The sequence below is a fragment of the Cyprinus carpio genome, chromosome A8 (genome assembly GCF_018340385.1).
Source record: "Cyprinus carpio isolate SPL01 chromosome A8, ASM1834038v1, whole genome shotgun sequence".
In the NCBI taxonomy this organism is placed as follows: Eukaryota; Metazoa; Chordata; class Actinopteri; order Cypriniformes; family Cyprinidae; genus Cyprinus; species Cyprinus carpio.
The window spans coordinates 4,274,323-4,287,733 of record NC_056579.1 but is presented as its reverse complement, the minus strand read 5'-3'; the positions used below and the strand labels follow the sequence as shown (position 1 = coordinate 4,287,733).

At 41.3% G+C, this 13,411-nt stretch overlaps 1 protein-coding gene across 2 annotated transcripts in view; it reads right to left on the bottom strand.

The window, feature by feature from the left end:
• LOC109084215 (protein SSUH2 homolog) overlaps positions 1-1,371 on the bottom strand; it is a 28,823-nt gene extending 27,452 nt beyond the window's left edge. For both annotated transcript variants that reach the window (XM_042761671.1, XM_042761670.1), the window contains exon 1: positions 1,229-1,371. The gene's annotated coding sequence lies outside the window, so the exon portion shown is untranslated. The remainder of the gene's footprint in view (positions 1-1,228) is intronic.
• Positions 1,372-13,411: the final 12,040 nt, after the last annotated feature.

Sequence of the window (13,411 nt, the reverse complement as noted above, 5' to 3'; positions counted from 1 at the left end):
AGATCTTGTGAAGTGTGCATTTTTATCCAGCAAGATCGCGTGTTCTCTGTGTGACGGTTGGTCCGTGTGAATTGAATGCTTTAAACTTTAAACTTTAAACTCATGATTTCAAATTATGCTGCGCTTTATGCATTTGCCCACTGTCATATTCATATCATTTTCACTGTGTGCTGTATGTAAAATGAGTGTTACCCTTGCTTTATTTGAAAAATATGATTCCCAATGCACACAAACTTCCCAGAATACTGAGTGCCCTGTTGGTCACAGTGTTTACTTCCTTTTTAATTATATTTTTATTAAATATTTTTTTATTTGTGAAAAATACTTTGTCATCTAAAGTATGTTTATTTTAATTATTTATTTTTTAATCCATTGTCAAATGATTTCAAATTCCTAAATTAACCTGTTAACTGTCACCCGTCCCTACATTTACTTTACCATATTACAATTAAATCCTAATCTAATCCTGACAAACTATATATCATTGTAACTGTCTAAGACTCCTAAATAGATATTTTACCAATGTTTTTTGTAAAAGAAATATGTAGGAAAAGTAATAAATTAATTTATGACAAGAGCGCACCTAAAAAAATCTACATCATAACAGGAGTTCTGACCTTTGTCAAAAAAAGTCTTCTTTGTTGCTTTTTTCTCTATCACAATTTAGAAATCATCAGAAATTATATATCAACTGAAAACTTTAAATCTCAAAATTCATCCTTTGAAACCTTTTAAAATCAGACATTGCATTACCATGAAAATGGTACATCAATATCATGTTACAAAATGTTTTCATTCATGAATTATACAAATTTAAGTGTTGATTGTGCACTTTCAAGTCTATGTTGAAAAATGTGAGTGACAGTTAAGGGGTTAAATATTAATAATAATCTTAAAAATAATAATAATAATAATAATATTATTATTATTATTATATCGGCTTTATATCGGCTATCGGCCCCCCTGCTTTCCAAGATATCGGCATCGGCTGTCAAAAAAACCAATATCGGTCGCCAACTAGTCACTATACATTCAGACACTTTTATGTATATTTATTGCAAAGCTTTCTAAAACATTTGATTCTGACTGCTCAATCACAGCAGCCTTCATTGAAATACCTTTGTAAAAAAAAAATCAAAATAGTTTATAAATAGCCAGTTATTAAGTCTTCAGCTATTAAATAAGCTATTCAAGATATTATAAAAGGCTGCACCAAGTAATAACTTACTTTTTAGACCTTGAAGAACTGATTCTTGTTGTTGAAGACTCCTGAAATCAGTGGTGAGCAGTGTGTGCTCTAATGCCTATGGAATTAAGTCTACTGTATTAGTGGTTTAGGAATGTATAATTTACATCCAAGAGCTGCTGCTATTGGATGGCGCTGGAGGAGTGGGTGGATAGTGGTATAGGACAGTTGTAAATTGAGAAATCCTACTTTCCACTTCAGTGAAGTAGGCAAGCCAAGACAAGTGTTAAAAAAAAAAAAAGTGTTAGAACAGTACCATTATGGAACAGTCCAGTTCCAGAGCAATGATTGCATCAGATAGTAATTTCTTGGAACTTTCTTATACACTTCTACTGAAGTTTATGTACCTTGGTATTTATGATATTCCAGAGCACTTCCTGGAATACCATGGTACTAGCATTGTGTCATGGCCATAAAACCCATAGCAGTACCGTTTATTTTTTTAAGTGCCATAATTATTATACCAAGTTAAGTAAAAAAATTGAATTGGTAATAGGTGAGGGTGTCATGTTTGGGTATAAAAGGAGCGTCTCAGTCTTTGCAAGCAGAGCTTGATCATGGTTCATCACTTTGTGCCAAATTTTATGAGAAAAGTGTCAAACAAATAAAAAATCACATTTCTCAATGCAAAATAGCAAATAATTTAGGTCTTTCACTAACTACTATACTGTACGTAATATTGTGAAAAGATTCAGGGAATCCAGAGAAATTTCAGTCTGTTCTGTTCTCAACAGAAAGTCCTGATATGGCAGGGTCTAAGCATTGCAATTCATCCTTTGGCACAACATCTTTGTCAGTAACGGGAGGAATCTTAGCTTAATTTTTTTCTTTTACCCGTTGTTGAAGAATTTTCATGAACTTCAATATCAATGCTACTGACCTTTTGAAAGTTACCCATTTGGAGAAATAATGCAGAAGTTTGCTGGTTGGACATTCGTCTGTTTTTACCATGATCGTATTAGCAGTAATCTCATTTCTCACTTTTGGATCAAAGGTTTTGAATCTTCTTGTAGTGTTTGCGATGTAACTTAGAACTGTTGTGCTGTCTGACCAAAAGGTAGATTTGTCTAATGGAAGTTGCAACTCTTTTTTTTCAGTAATTTATCAAGACGCACAGCCAAGACGGCAGCAGCAAGCTCCAGTCTCGGTATAGTTGTTTGTTTTAAAGGTGCTACTTTTGCTTTTCCCAAGACGAATGTTGCATTGTGTTCACCACTACTGTTTGAAATTCATAGGTAAGACACAGCACCAAAGCCAGTTTCACTGGCGTCGCAGAAGTGGTGCAGCTCTGCCAGTGTTAAGTCTTGAAACCCTTTTGTAATGAAGCATCGATTTACACTGTAAGTGCTCAATAGGCTCAAATCATCCAGCCATCTCTGCCAAGATTGACTGTGTGTCACTAAAGCAAGGCACACTGTCTATTGTCTTTTTTTTTTTTTAAATAACCTGATGACCAGCATTGTTTCTTTAGATCATTTATGCACCCAAGTGCTTTTCTCACACAAGTAGAAAACTCTTTGGATGTGTTTTTTTACTTCAGAAAACTTTTTAAATGTGTGACTGAACTTTTCTCATTCGACAGAACTACTTTTTTCAAATTATTTACCTGGCCTATAACACTTGGTGTAAATGTTCTTACCTAGAACAGAAAACACTATTTTGTAGGCATCATGTTATTTTTTAATTATTCGCTAAAAGATTAAACACACTAGAATCTGTGATTTTCAAAATGAAAGAAATGTACAAGCTAAGGATGTTTCAACTGTTATCATCATTTCCTTTTGACCCTGATAAACTGGTAATGAATTTTCTATGCAAGTGACACGATATACAGTTCCCTTTCGAAAGCTTCAGTCGATGCTGCGCTGCTCAGCGCATTGGGAAACGTCTTGTTCGTGACCAGCTGTAAATAATGTGTGTAACACGTCGATAGAATTGACCCGGCGGTAATATAGCCTCGGTTGATGACGTCATCTGAGTGCGCCCACAATACAGGGCTATAAATAGATAAGCCACAGGTGCATCAACAGGTCTTTTGTCTTCAGATCATTCTGTGCATGTGTGCGTCAGGAAGATTCTTTTTGTCTACTACAGATCTTCGTATGATGACCCAACGAAACAGTAAGTGTTGTGTTCCTCCATGCTCTCGTCCTATGTATGAGTTGGATACGCATGATTACTGTTTTGTTTGTTTGGGGGAAGAGCACGCGGTTCTGGCTTTAGAGACGGGCAAGTGCGAGCATTGTGAACTGCTCTCAGTGAAGATGCTTCGTGCTCGTCTGAAATATTTTCAGACCGCACCCACCTTTTCGTCGGAGGGCTCTCGTGCGGGTCTGCGTGACGAGCGAGCAACGGGCCCGTCCCTTTCGCTTACAGTGTCACCAGATCCACGCATCCTCTCTCGTGATCTCGAAGCGCGCTCCGGTGCTTCTTCGATTCACGAGGAGGATGATATATCTCTTGAGTCTTCGGGCGATGAGCAGGCCGCCAGTGAACGCTCCTCTCGCGAGAGGAAATCGGTCGAGGAGCTGCTCGAGGTGGTTACTCGCGCGGTGGACAGGCTGCAGCTTGACTGGCCACGCGAACAAGAGACCCCCAAACGTAGTAAGCTGTCGGGTGGTAGGAGAGAGAGACCGCAACATCAGTCTCTCCCCTTTTTCAAGGACCTCCATGATGAACTGTCGAAGTCATGGAGCAAACCATATACTTCCCGCGTCTTTGTGCCCTCGACGCTGACTTTTTCAACTATCGTGGATGCAAAGTCGCGTGGGTATTTGGAGATGCCTCGGGTTGAAGAGTCGCTTGCGAGCTATCTCTTGCCTGAATCTGCATCCTCGGTGAAGAAACCTACTCTCCCCACTAAACCTTGTAGAATTACATCATCGCTAGTGGGTAAAGCTTACCAAGCTGCAGGTCAGGCTGGTGCTGCGCTGCACACTATGGCAGTGTTACAGGCATACCAGGCTGACCTGTTGAAGGATTTGAGTGTGGGCAGTACAATCGACGAGGAAGCATTCGCTGAGCTTCGTCGGGCCACAGATCTATCTCTCCGGGCGACCAAGCAGACGGCTCGTGCCATTGGCCGGTCGATGTCAGCTTTAGTCAGCATGGAGAGGCATCTGTGGCTTAATTTGACGGGCATTAAAGAGAAGGAATGTTTGTTTCTTTTAGACTCTCCTATCTCTCCATCTGGCCTGTTTGGCGATTCGGTTAATACTGTCGTCGACAGGTTTAGGGAAGTAAAGAAACATGAAGAAGCGTTCGTTCAGTTTCTTCCTCGCCGCACTCAAGGGGAGGGGCCATCTGCCTCCCAGCCTCGCCCCGGTCCTTCAAAAACCAGGGAGGTTAAAAAGCAGAGCGTGGCAGACCGTGCTCCCCCTCGTAGGGATTGGGGACAGGTTCGCCGTGCTCAGCAACCTCCCAAGCCAGACCTCAGGACTTTCATTAATAAGAAGAAGAAGTCCTGATGCTATGGCGCTCGTGCTGGTGGGGGTAGTCCCTCACTGGGTGATGCGCGCTCGAGAGCTTTCCGCTCCACCCCGTTACCCTCACAAAACCCCTCCATCCCCGCCGCTTCTTGTGCCTCGGGGGGCGGGGGTTTCCAGCGAGATATTAGATGTTCCAGTGCTTCCTGCCGTCATTCAGGACACGGAACATCTAACATCCCCTCAAAGGGAAGTATTGAAATTGGTACCACTCTCAGAGAGTCTGGCACCGTGGAAACTTCTGCCAGGCATTTCTGCATGGGTGTTGAGCACAGTACGGATAGGATACAGGATCCAATTTATTCGTCATCCTCCACGTTTCAACGGCGTGGTCTCCACTTCCGTGAAACCGGAGCTGATGCAGGTACTGTCTCAAGAGCTACAAACTCTTCTGGGCAAAGAGGCCATAGAAAATGTTCCTCTTCCACAGAGAGAGTCGGGCTATTACAGCAGATACTTCCTAGTTCCCAAAAAGGGTGGGGGAGTGCGTCCAATCTTGGATCTTCGAGGCTTAAACCGTACAATCAGAGCACTCAAGTTCAAGATGTTAAGACGGTCGTGTCGCAAATTCGGCATCGCGATTGTTTCATCACGATCGATCTGAAGGACGCATATTTTCATATAGAAATTTTGCCACAACACAGGAAATTCCTGAGGTTTGCTTTTGGGGGCGAAGCATACCAGTTTCGGGTTCTTCTTTTCGGTCTAGCCTTATCACCCCGCACGTACACAAAATGCATGTCTCCCACTCGGATCGAGACCATTCAGCAGACCATGAGCAAGGTCAGGCTAGGCCAGGATCGCACTGTTCGTCAGTATCAAAAGATGTTAGGTTTCATGGCTTCAGCATCCACTGTGATTCCTTTGGGGCTGTTACACATGAGACAGTTTCAGTTGTGGCTAAAAGCCAGAGGATTTCATCCGAGAGCGAATCCTCAAAGGCAAATAAAAGTGACGCACCGCGGGCTTCGTACACTATCTCTGTGGCTCAGACCCTGGTTCCTTGCCTTGGGTCCCACTCTAGGGGCACCGTGTCGTCGCAGACTGCTAACGACAGATGCCTCCCTGATGGGCTGGGGAGCAGTCTTGGATGGCCACCCAGCTCAAGGGGAATGGGGGGGGTCATCAGCTCGATTGGCCGTATTTCTGGCTCTGAAATATTTCCTCCATCATTTGAGTGGCTGTCATGTCCTAGTATGGGTGGACAACACAGCAACAGTCTCGTATATAAATCACCAGGGGGGTCTGCGCTCACGCAATCTGAACAAGATAGCGAGGCAGATTTTTCTTTGGGCCCAGGACAAGCTCCTGTCACTCAGGGCAGTTTTACATTCCTGGGCGTTTGAATGTGGGGAGCGGATTTACTGTCCAGACAGACACTACCGACAGGGGAATGGAAACTCCACCCAGAGGTAGTGAAACAGATTTGGGAAAAATTTTACGAAGCAGAGGTGGACCTCTTCGCCTCCCATCAGACAGCGCAATGTCCACTCTAATTCTCTCTGAGTCACCCAGCCCCCCTTGGTCTGGATGCGATGGTGCACACATGGCCCAGAATGCGCCTGTATGCGTTTCCTCCAGTCTCTCTGCTCCCGGGAGTCCTAGCCAGAGTTCGCCAACAAGGGTCTTGCCTCTTGCTGATAGTGCCACGTTTGCCGAACAGGGTATGGTTCTCGGAGATAATATCTCTCCTCGACGGCTCGCCATGGGCGATTCCGGAGAGGAGGGACCTTCTGTCTCAGGCAGGGGGCACGATATTCCATCCCAGACCCGACCTGTGGAATCTTCATGTTTGGCCCCTGAAGGGTACCAGCTGAGGAACACAGGGCTGTCACCGGGTGTTATTGATACCATCCTTAGTGCTAGGGCTTCCTCCAGCAGACAGAGTTATGCCTGTAAATGGGGTGTCTTTGACAGGTGGTGTGTGGTACACAATGTAGATCCAGTCAACTGCCATATTGCTTCAGTTCTGGACTTCATGCAAGAGAAATTGTCAACAGGCACATGCCCTGCTACTCTTAAGGTTTATGTGGCCGCTCTTTCGGCTTGCCACGCCTTGATTGACGGGATGCCACTCGGGAGACACCCTCTGCTCTCTCGCTTTCTTCGTGGGGCCAGACGACTGATGCCTACAGTAAAAACCAAGATGCCTTCTTGGGACTTAGCTATAGTTCTCGAGGGTCTGGTTGAAACCCCCTTTGAACCTTTAGAGTCAGCGTCTGATAGGGTTCTAACTCTAAAAATGTTTTTTCTAATGGCAATAACTTCTTTGAAGAGAATTGGGGATATGCAGGCTCTGTCTATCTCACCATCATGCTTAGACTTTGCCCCAGGGAGCGTGAAAGTGATTCTGCATCCTCATCCTGATTACCTGCCTAAGGTTCCGTTTTCGGCTGTACATCCGGTCATTCTAGAGGCCTTCTGTCCTCCGCCGTTCACAACGCTGGAGCAGGAGAAATCTTATAGACTGTATCCAGTCCGTGCTCTTCAGACTTACGTCCACCGCACTAGCCAGTGGCGTAAGTCGGAGCAACTGTTCGTCTGTTATGGTGGTGGTAACAGAGGAGCAGCTGCCACCAGGCAGACCATGTCTCACTGGTTCAGGGATGCTATTGCTTTGGCTTATGAGGCACGTGGTCAAGCTTCGCCTATGGGTCTTAGAGCTCACTCCACAAGGGGGGTCGCCTCCTCTAGTGCTTTAGCAAGGGGTGCCCCCTTACAACAGGTTTGTGATGCGGCAGGTTGGTCCTCTCCGCACACATTCATAAGATTTTATAGTTTGGATGTCCATGCTACTCCGGGCTCTCATGTCCTTGAGTCGACATCACAAGCTAATGTCTGAGGCCTTCTTGTGGTTTGGTAGCACACCTGCACAACCTTAGGGGTCCAGACATTTTCAAGCACGGCGGCGTGGGTATTCTCGTTCCCAATGCACTGAGCAGCGCAGCATCGACTGAAGCTTTCGAAAGGGAACGTTCCCGGTTACTTAGCTGTAACCTTGTTCCCTGAGAAAGCGGAACAAGATGCTGTGCTGCGTTGCCGTACTGAAATATGTCCCAGGACTGCTCTTCAGACAAAATGTCCTGTTGATGCACCTGTGGCTTATCTATTTATAGCCCCGTGTTGCGGGCGCGCTCAGATGACGTCATCAACCGAGGCTATATTACCGCTGTATTACCGCTTTCTCAGGGAACAAGGTTACAGCTAAGTAACCGGGAACGTTCTCATGCTATGTGTGTAAATAGCTGTGCTAAAACATTTATTATTACATGCCAACAGATTGTCAAGGATGTGTCACATCGAGTAGAAAACTCTTTGGCTGTGTTTGACAAACACATAATTTTTACATCAGAAAACTTTGAACTTTTCTCATTTGACAGACCTACGTTTCAGATTATTTACCCGAGGTGTTTAACAACCACAGGGGAATAAATGCTGTTTTCTAAAGTTCATGAAACCTTTATTGGTGTAAATTTCTCACCTAGAACACAAAAGTTGTACATTTTGACTATTTAACTATTTTGTAGGTATCATGTAATGTTAAATTATTCCATAAAAAAATAAAGCAGCTGTGATTTTCAACATGAAAGAAATGTACAAGCTAATGATGTTTCAACTATTATCATCATTTCCTTTTGACCCTGATAAACTGGTAATGAATTTTCTATGCAAGTGACACAATATACAGTTCTCATACTATTTGTGTAGATAGCTGTACTAAAACATTTATGACTATTTTTGCATGCCAACAGATTGTGTCAAGTATGTGTCACATCTAAGAATCACAATGTTTTGTAAACAACATTTTTCTTACATCACTAGATTTAGCCATATCAAGATTTTGGATGGCCGTTCACAATTTGTTTGTTGGGCTTTGTAAGTTTTTAGGTGAAGACATCTCTTTGTGAGCTGTCATCATAATAGGAATAAATGAAAATTAAGAAATGAAGTTACAGTTTTTCTCTTTGAGATATTTCTTTTAGTGCAAATTTGTGTCTGTCCACAAAGTGCGATCGCATGAAGCATCAATACGAAAATTAAGTCTAGCTGTTTTACCCTCAAAATTATTACAACTGAAACAAATCAAACTATTGCACTGAAAGCCGCACATTCTTTAAAGTTTGAGCATGTTAAAGTTTCTACGCTCTTGAAAAGAGTATAGATACATTTCATCCATAACCTTTCGTGCATTCAAGAGACCAAATCACTAAGAAAGAGAGTCAAGCCAGAAAATAAATGTTTATAATGCATTTAGAATTCAGAAAATCTGTTCCATAAACAATTGTGAAAGTCTTTAAATGCAGATTTGTTAATGATATTTTTTATTACTCCGCTAGATTTAGTCATCTTGTTCAGATAGCAGATGACACAATTCACATATCGTTTGTTTGGCTGTATAGTTTTAAGACTCCTCTGCAAGTTCATGCTAATCCTTACATGGGATAGAGAGCATCAGTTCCTATCGTCATCTTCTTTGACTCAAATAAAACAACATCTCTGGTGTACGTAAGCATCTACAATGTGTGCATGTGCTAAACATCTTTGTTTCTCCACTTCTGTCATATTTTTAGATGTAATGTACATCTCAACACATTTGAGGACTATGATGTTCCACACTTTTGTTAAGGTTATAGAAAACAAAAATCAAACAATCTTTACATAGGAATTATCTTTGCACAAAACAAACTGACTACAAATCACTGAATTACGAAATGCAGAAGTGTGTACGGGATTTGGCAAAAGAGTGTTTTAGCTATAATGAGCACATGAGACAGAAATCCTTTCTTCTGTTCTATTGTGAATGTGTGAATTGTAAATAATATTTTTCCACCAGAGATAATCTGTTTACATTTTGTTTTTGCATAGTTTTCAGGTGTTGAGTTCTTTCTGATTGTGCTCAAACATGCAGTTCATGTTCATTGTAATTTATGAACAACTACAGCATAAAAATAATGCATCACTACATCTAGTGCTCTCGTTCATATAGCTGATGACGATGTTCACATTTTTATTTGTCGTACTCGTTTGTTTCAACAGTTCCGCTTGACATTAAAGAGTAGACCTATGTGTACTCCCCTTCGGTCATAAGCATGAGCATCTACCTAAGTGTGCTTAGATTTTTCTGTTTTGTCCACTTTTGGCAGATTTGCTAGAGGGCTATGTCACCTTGTTGTAATGTGATTACGTTTAAGATCCATAAGACTGCACTACACGCCCTTGAATAGGTTATAGACATACTCTTTTATACAGGAAATATGTTTGCACAACAGAAATATGTGTCAGAATAACAAATACCTAATAGTGAAATCCTCTCTTCTAAACTATTGTGAAAACTTTTAATGTTGGTTCTGATGTCTGCTCCACCAGCTGTGTATCTTTTTTATTGTTTTTGTACAGTTTTTAGAGACTATTCTCAGAGTTTGGTCAAACAGACCTGTGAGTGTTCACAGGAAAACATGAACAAAATACAATATAAGATGATTAAATGAATGTCAAGAGCAGGCCCGGCTCCAGATATGAGATGAAAGGTGGGCCAAATTATAATCCCAGGTGGGCCGGTCGGATATAACTTTATATATATATATATATATATATATATATATTTATATATATATATATATATATATATATACACAGGGCTCCAAACAAAAAAAAATCGAGTAAGGAGCCATTGGCTCCATAAGAAAAAAAACTTAGGAGCCAAATAATTTTTTTAGGTGCCACAGAATAAACGTGTTTTATTTATTTTACGATTATTATTATTTATTTATTTACATTTCAACATTTCAATCATACTGTCATGTGTTTATGTCTCATCTTTTCTTGATTGTATCAGCATTTTAATCCATCTTGTAGATGACCTGGGAACTGAGGTTCACTTAAAGTGGGAACTAAATGTCTTTTCCAGCTTGAAATATACAGTCACAAAGAATTGTTCATTACACAGAATCTGTACCAGTATCATGGACCATCACTTGGCCACTGAGCGTAGCTTGGGCTCCTCCTACATGAGACATTTCAGTTAGTTGTACAGTAGGCTCTCTTATAAAATAGCCTACCTTTTGATGTTAATTCATGTTCATTATGTACTATATTAGTAAAGATAAAGATTAAATGGGTTCACTTGCCCTTGAACTGAGGCGCTAAAGCAACCGTGCCTGCCCCATTAAGGAGCGCCAAAACTATTGTTTGAATTTCGTTATGAATTCGGAATAATTTTGAAGCTAGTACTTTTTATTAGCAAGTTACAAAGCATCGAGCTTTTTGCGATTACTGGACGGCAGTTGCACTTCAAATAATGAAGTTCACGCATTTAAAAGAACAGAGACCAAGATCTTGTTTAGAAGAAGCCATATTAGTAATTATTATAAACGAGAATTGTTAACGATATTGCCAATATTCATACAGCTGACAGCTTTACCTGTTCTAGTTTGTTCAAGTTGTGCACGAAATAGACGCTGTATTTTCTGTACTTTCCCTTCTTACATCTCCGTCATTTCTCTCTCGCTGCACAGCGGAGCTGCGTTTATCAGACTGTGTGCGTCAGCGCTGATGTGCGCTAGAGATGAGGACTGTCTGAAACTCTCTTTTTCCACTAAAATTTTGATGCGCATCGTCTGTTTAATACGTGAACATAACAAAAGATCTGATCGCAAATCAATTAGGAAAAAAGGCATTACATTCAAATTTTTAAGTTATAACATGTAAATATATACCCAGATAGCAATAACACTCGGGCTGATTCTGGCTGAAATGCGTCTCTGTTGGTTCAGTCTCGGCATCGGTGAGAAGATAATGGGCCAGAGCCGCGCCGACTCTACAAAACACTTCTGGCTGACAGGTGGCTTTTTCTCTATGGGCCGATCTCGGCTGAAAGCTGTTGTACAAGCGGCAGGTCCACACTCGGTGTAGTTGTGTGTATTAACCTTCGGCCCGAGTTCGTTTTTATCACAGACGGGGCGCTGCTAGAATGAAGCAAATCATCCGCCTGAGAAAACTTTTTTAGCGGTTAAATCCTGAGGAGCTTTCGGCGGGTAGTCGCCAGTGGCGACCTCAGCAAAAACATCACTCGCAAATTAATATTTATGGTCGCAAATGCGACTGTTTTAGTCGCAGTTTGGAGCCCTGATATAAATAGATAGATAGATAGATAGATAGATAGATAAAAATGGTTTACGTTTATTTTTACGTTCTCTTTTTGCATTTGTAATTATTTTTTTTGACCCCCTTAACAGATCTTGTATCAATTAAGTAACTTTAGATTTGATAAAAAGGGGCAGTTCTTTTAATTTTGTGATTGGCTGTTATGTGGTGTGGGGCCAGGGTGGGCCAAGCCTCTGATTGGGTGGGCCAGGCCCACCCTGGCCCCCCCGTGGAGCCGGGCCTGGTTAAGTGGTTTTTTGAAATGGTATTGTGACGTACTTTAGAACTTTTTCTGGTCTACCTGTGTCACAAAGACACATAATAGCCCTTAGCTCAACTTGAAAATGAGTCTTGTCTTTTTCTGTTATGACTGTTACACTTAATACAAACCCCGTCTATTACACTTAAAGTTAGACATTAAAAGTCAAGGATGCCACAGCCACTATTTCCTTCGTCTGTGTCTCTAAACATCACACCGGAAAATAAATCAGAGATGACATGTAGTTAATTGTTTTAGTCCATTTATACGGTCTGCACCAACTCACAGACACATGTTTTAGGTATTCATCAGACCAAAAGGTTTGATCCGGGAAACACACACGACTGCAACTGCGTGTTGTCATGACGGTCTTCATAATTGATCTACTGTTATAAAAACAACATAGTGTGAAGTTACTGTCTTCAACAGCACGGTCCCCTGAAACATTGTAGTATTTTTTTTTTTTTTCACTAAATATCTAAATATTTATCTGGCTTAAAATATTAGTTGTTACGTGTTTACAAAGTTGTCATGTTTGACGTTTATATTTTTAAGAACATTTGATATAGTTTATCGTTTTTAATTTCATAACATATATTTCAACAAACCTTAAGGACAGAAAAATAGGTTTAGCATCAGTCCAAATTTCAGCTGCTAGCCAGAAAATGCAAGTGAGCCGAGATTTCATTACTGAGATAATCTACAGAATGTGAAACTAGCTCACAGTTACATTAGAGCAGTGGTTTTCAACCTGTGGGCCGCGGCCCCCTAGTGGGTCGCGATGGTATTGAAGGTGGGCCGCCAATTACTATTAAAATAAATAATAATATTGTTAATATATGTAAAAATGTCTAAGTCATAACATAATAACATCATTTCATATATATAATTAAATAAGCCCGAGTTATTTTCTGTTCGTTGCCAGTTCATTCTAGGGCTGTGCGATAGAAATTGTCATTAAACCACGATTTGAGCGTGCGCGATTTCTAAATCGCTTTATAGCACGATTTTCCGCGGCCCTGACCTCCCGCAGTATGCCATCCGATCTAATCAGAATGCAACGCGCCTAGTGCGAGAACAGATGTGATGCGCCTTTTTTTTCCGAGCCCATGTAACGGATCAGAGTGTTTACACTGCACGCGGTAAAAGGCTACAAATAAAAACGTGTGAAAATAATTAATATCTAGCACATGAGCATAGCGAGAGTTGTGAGTGCACAGGACGCAGTTTGAGCGAGAGAAAGCACGTTTTAAGTGCGCGCACTTTCTCCGGGCGAGA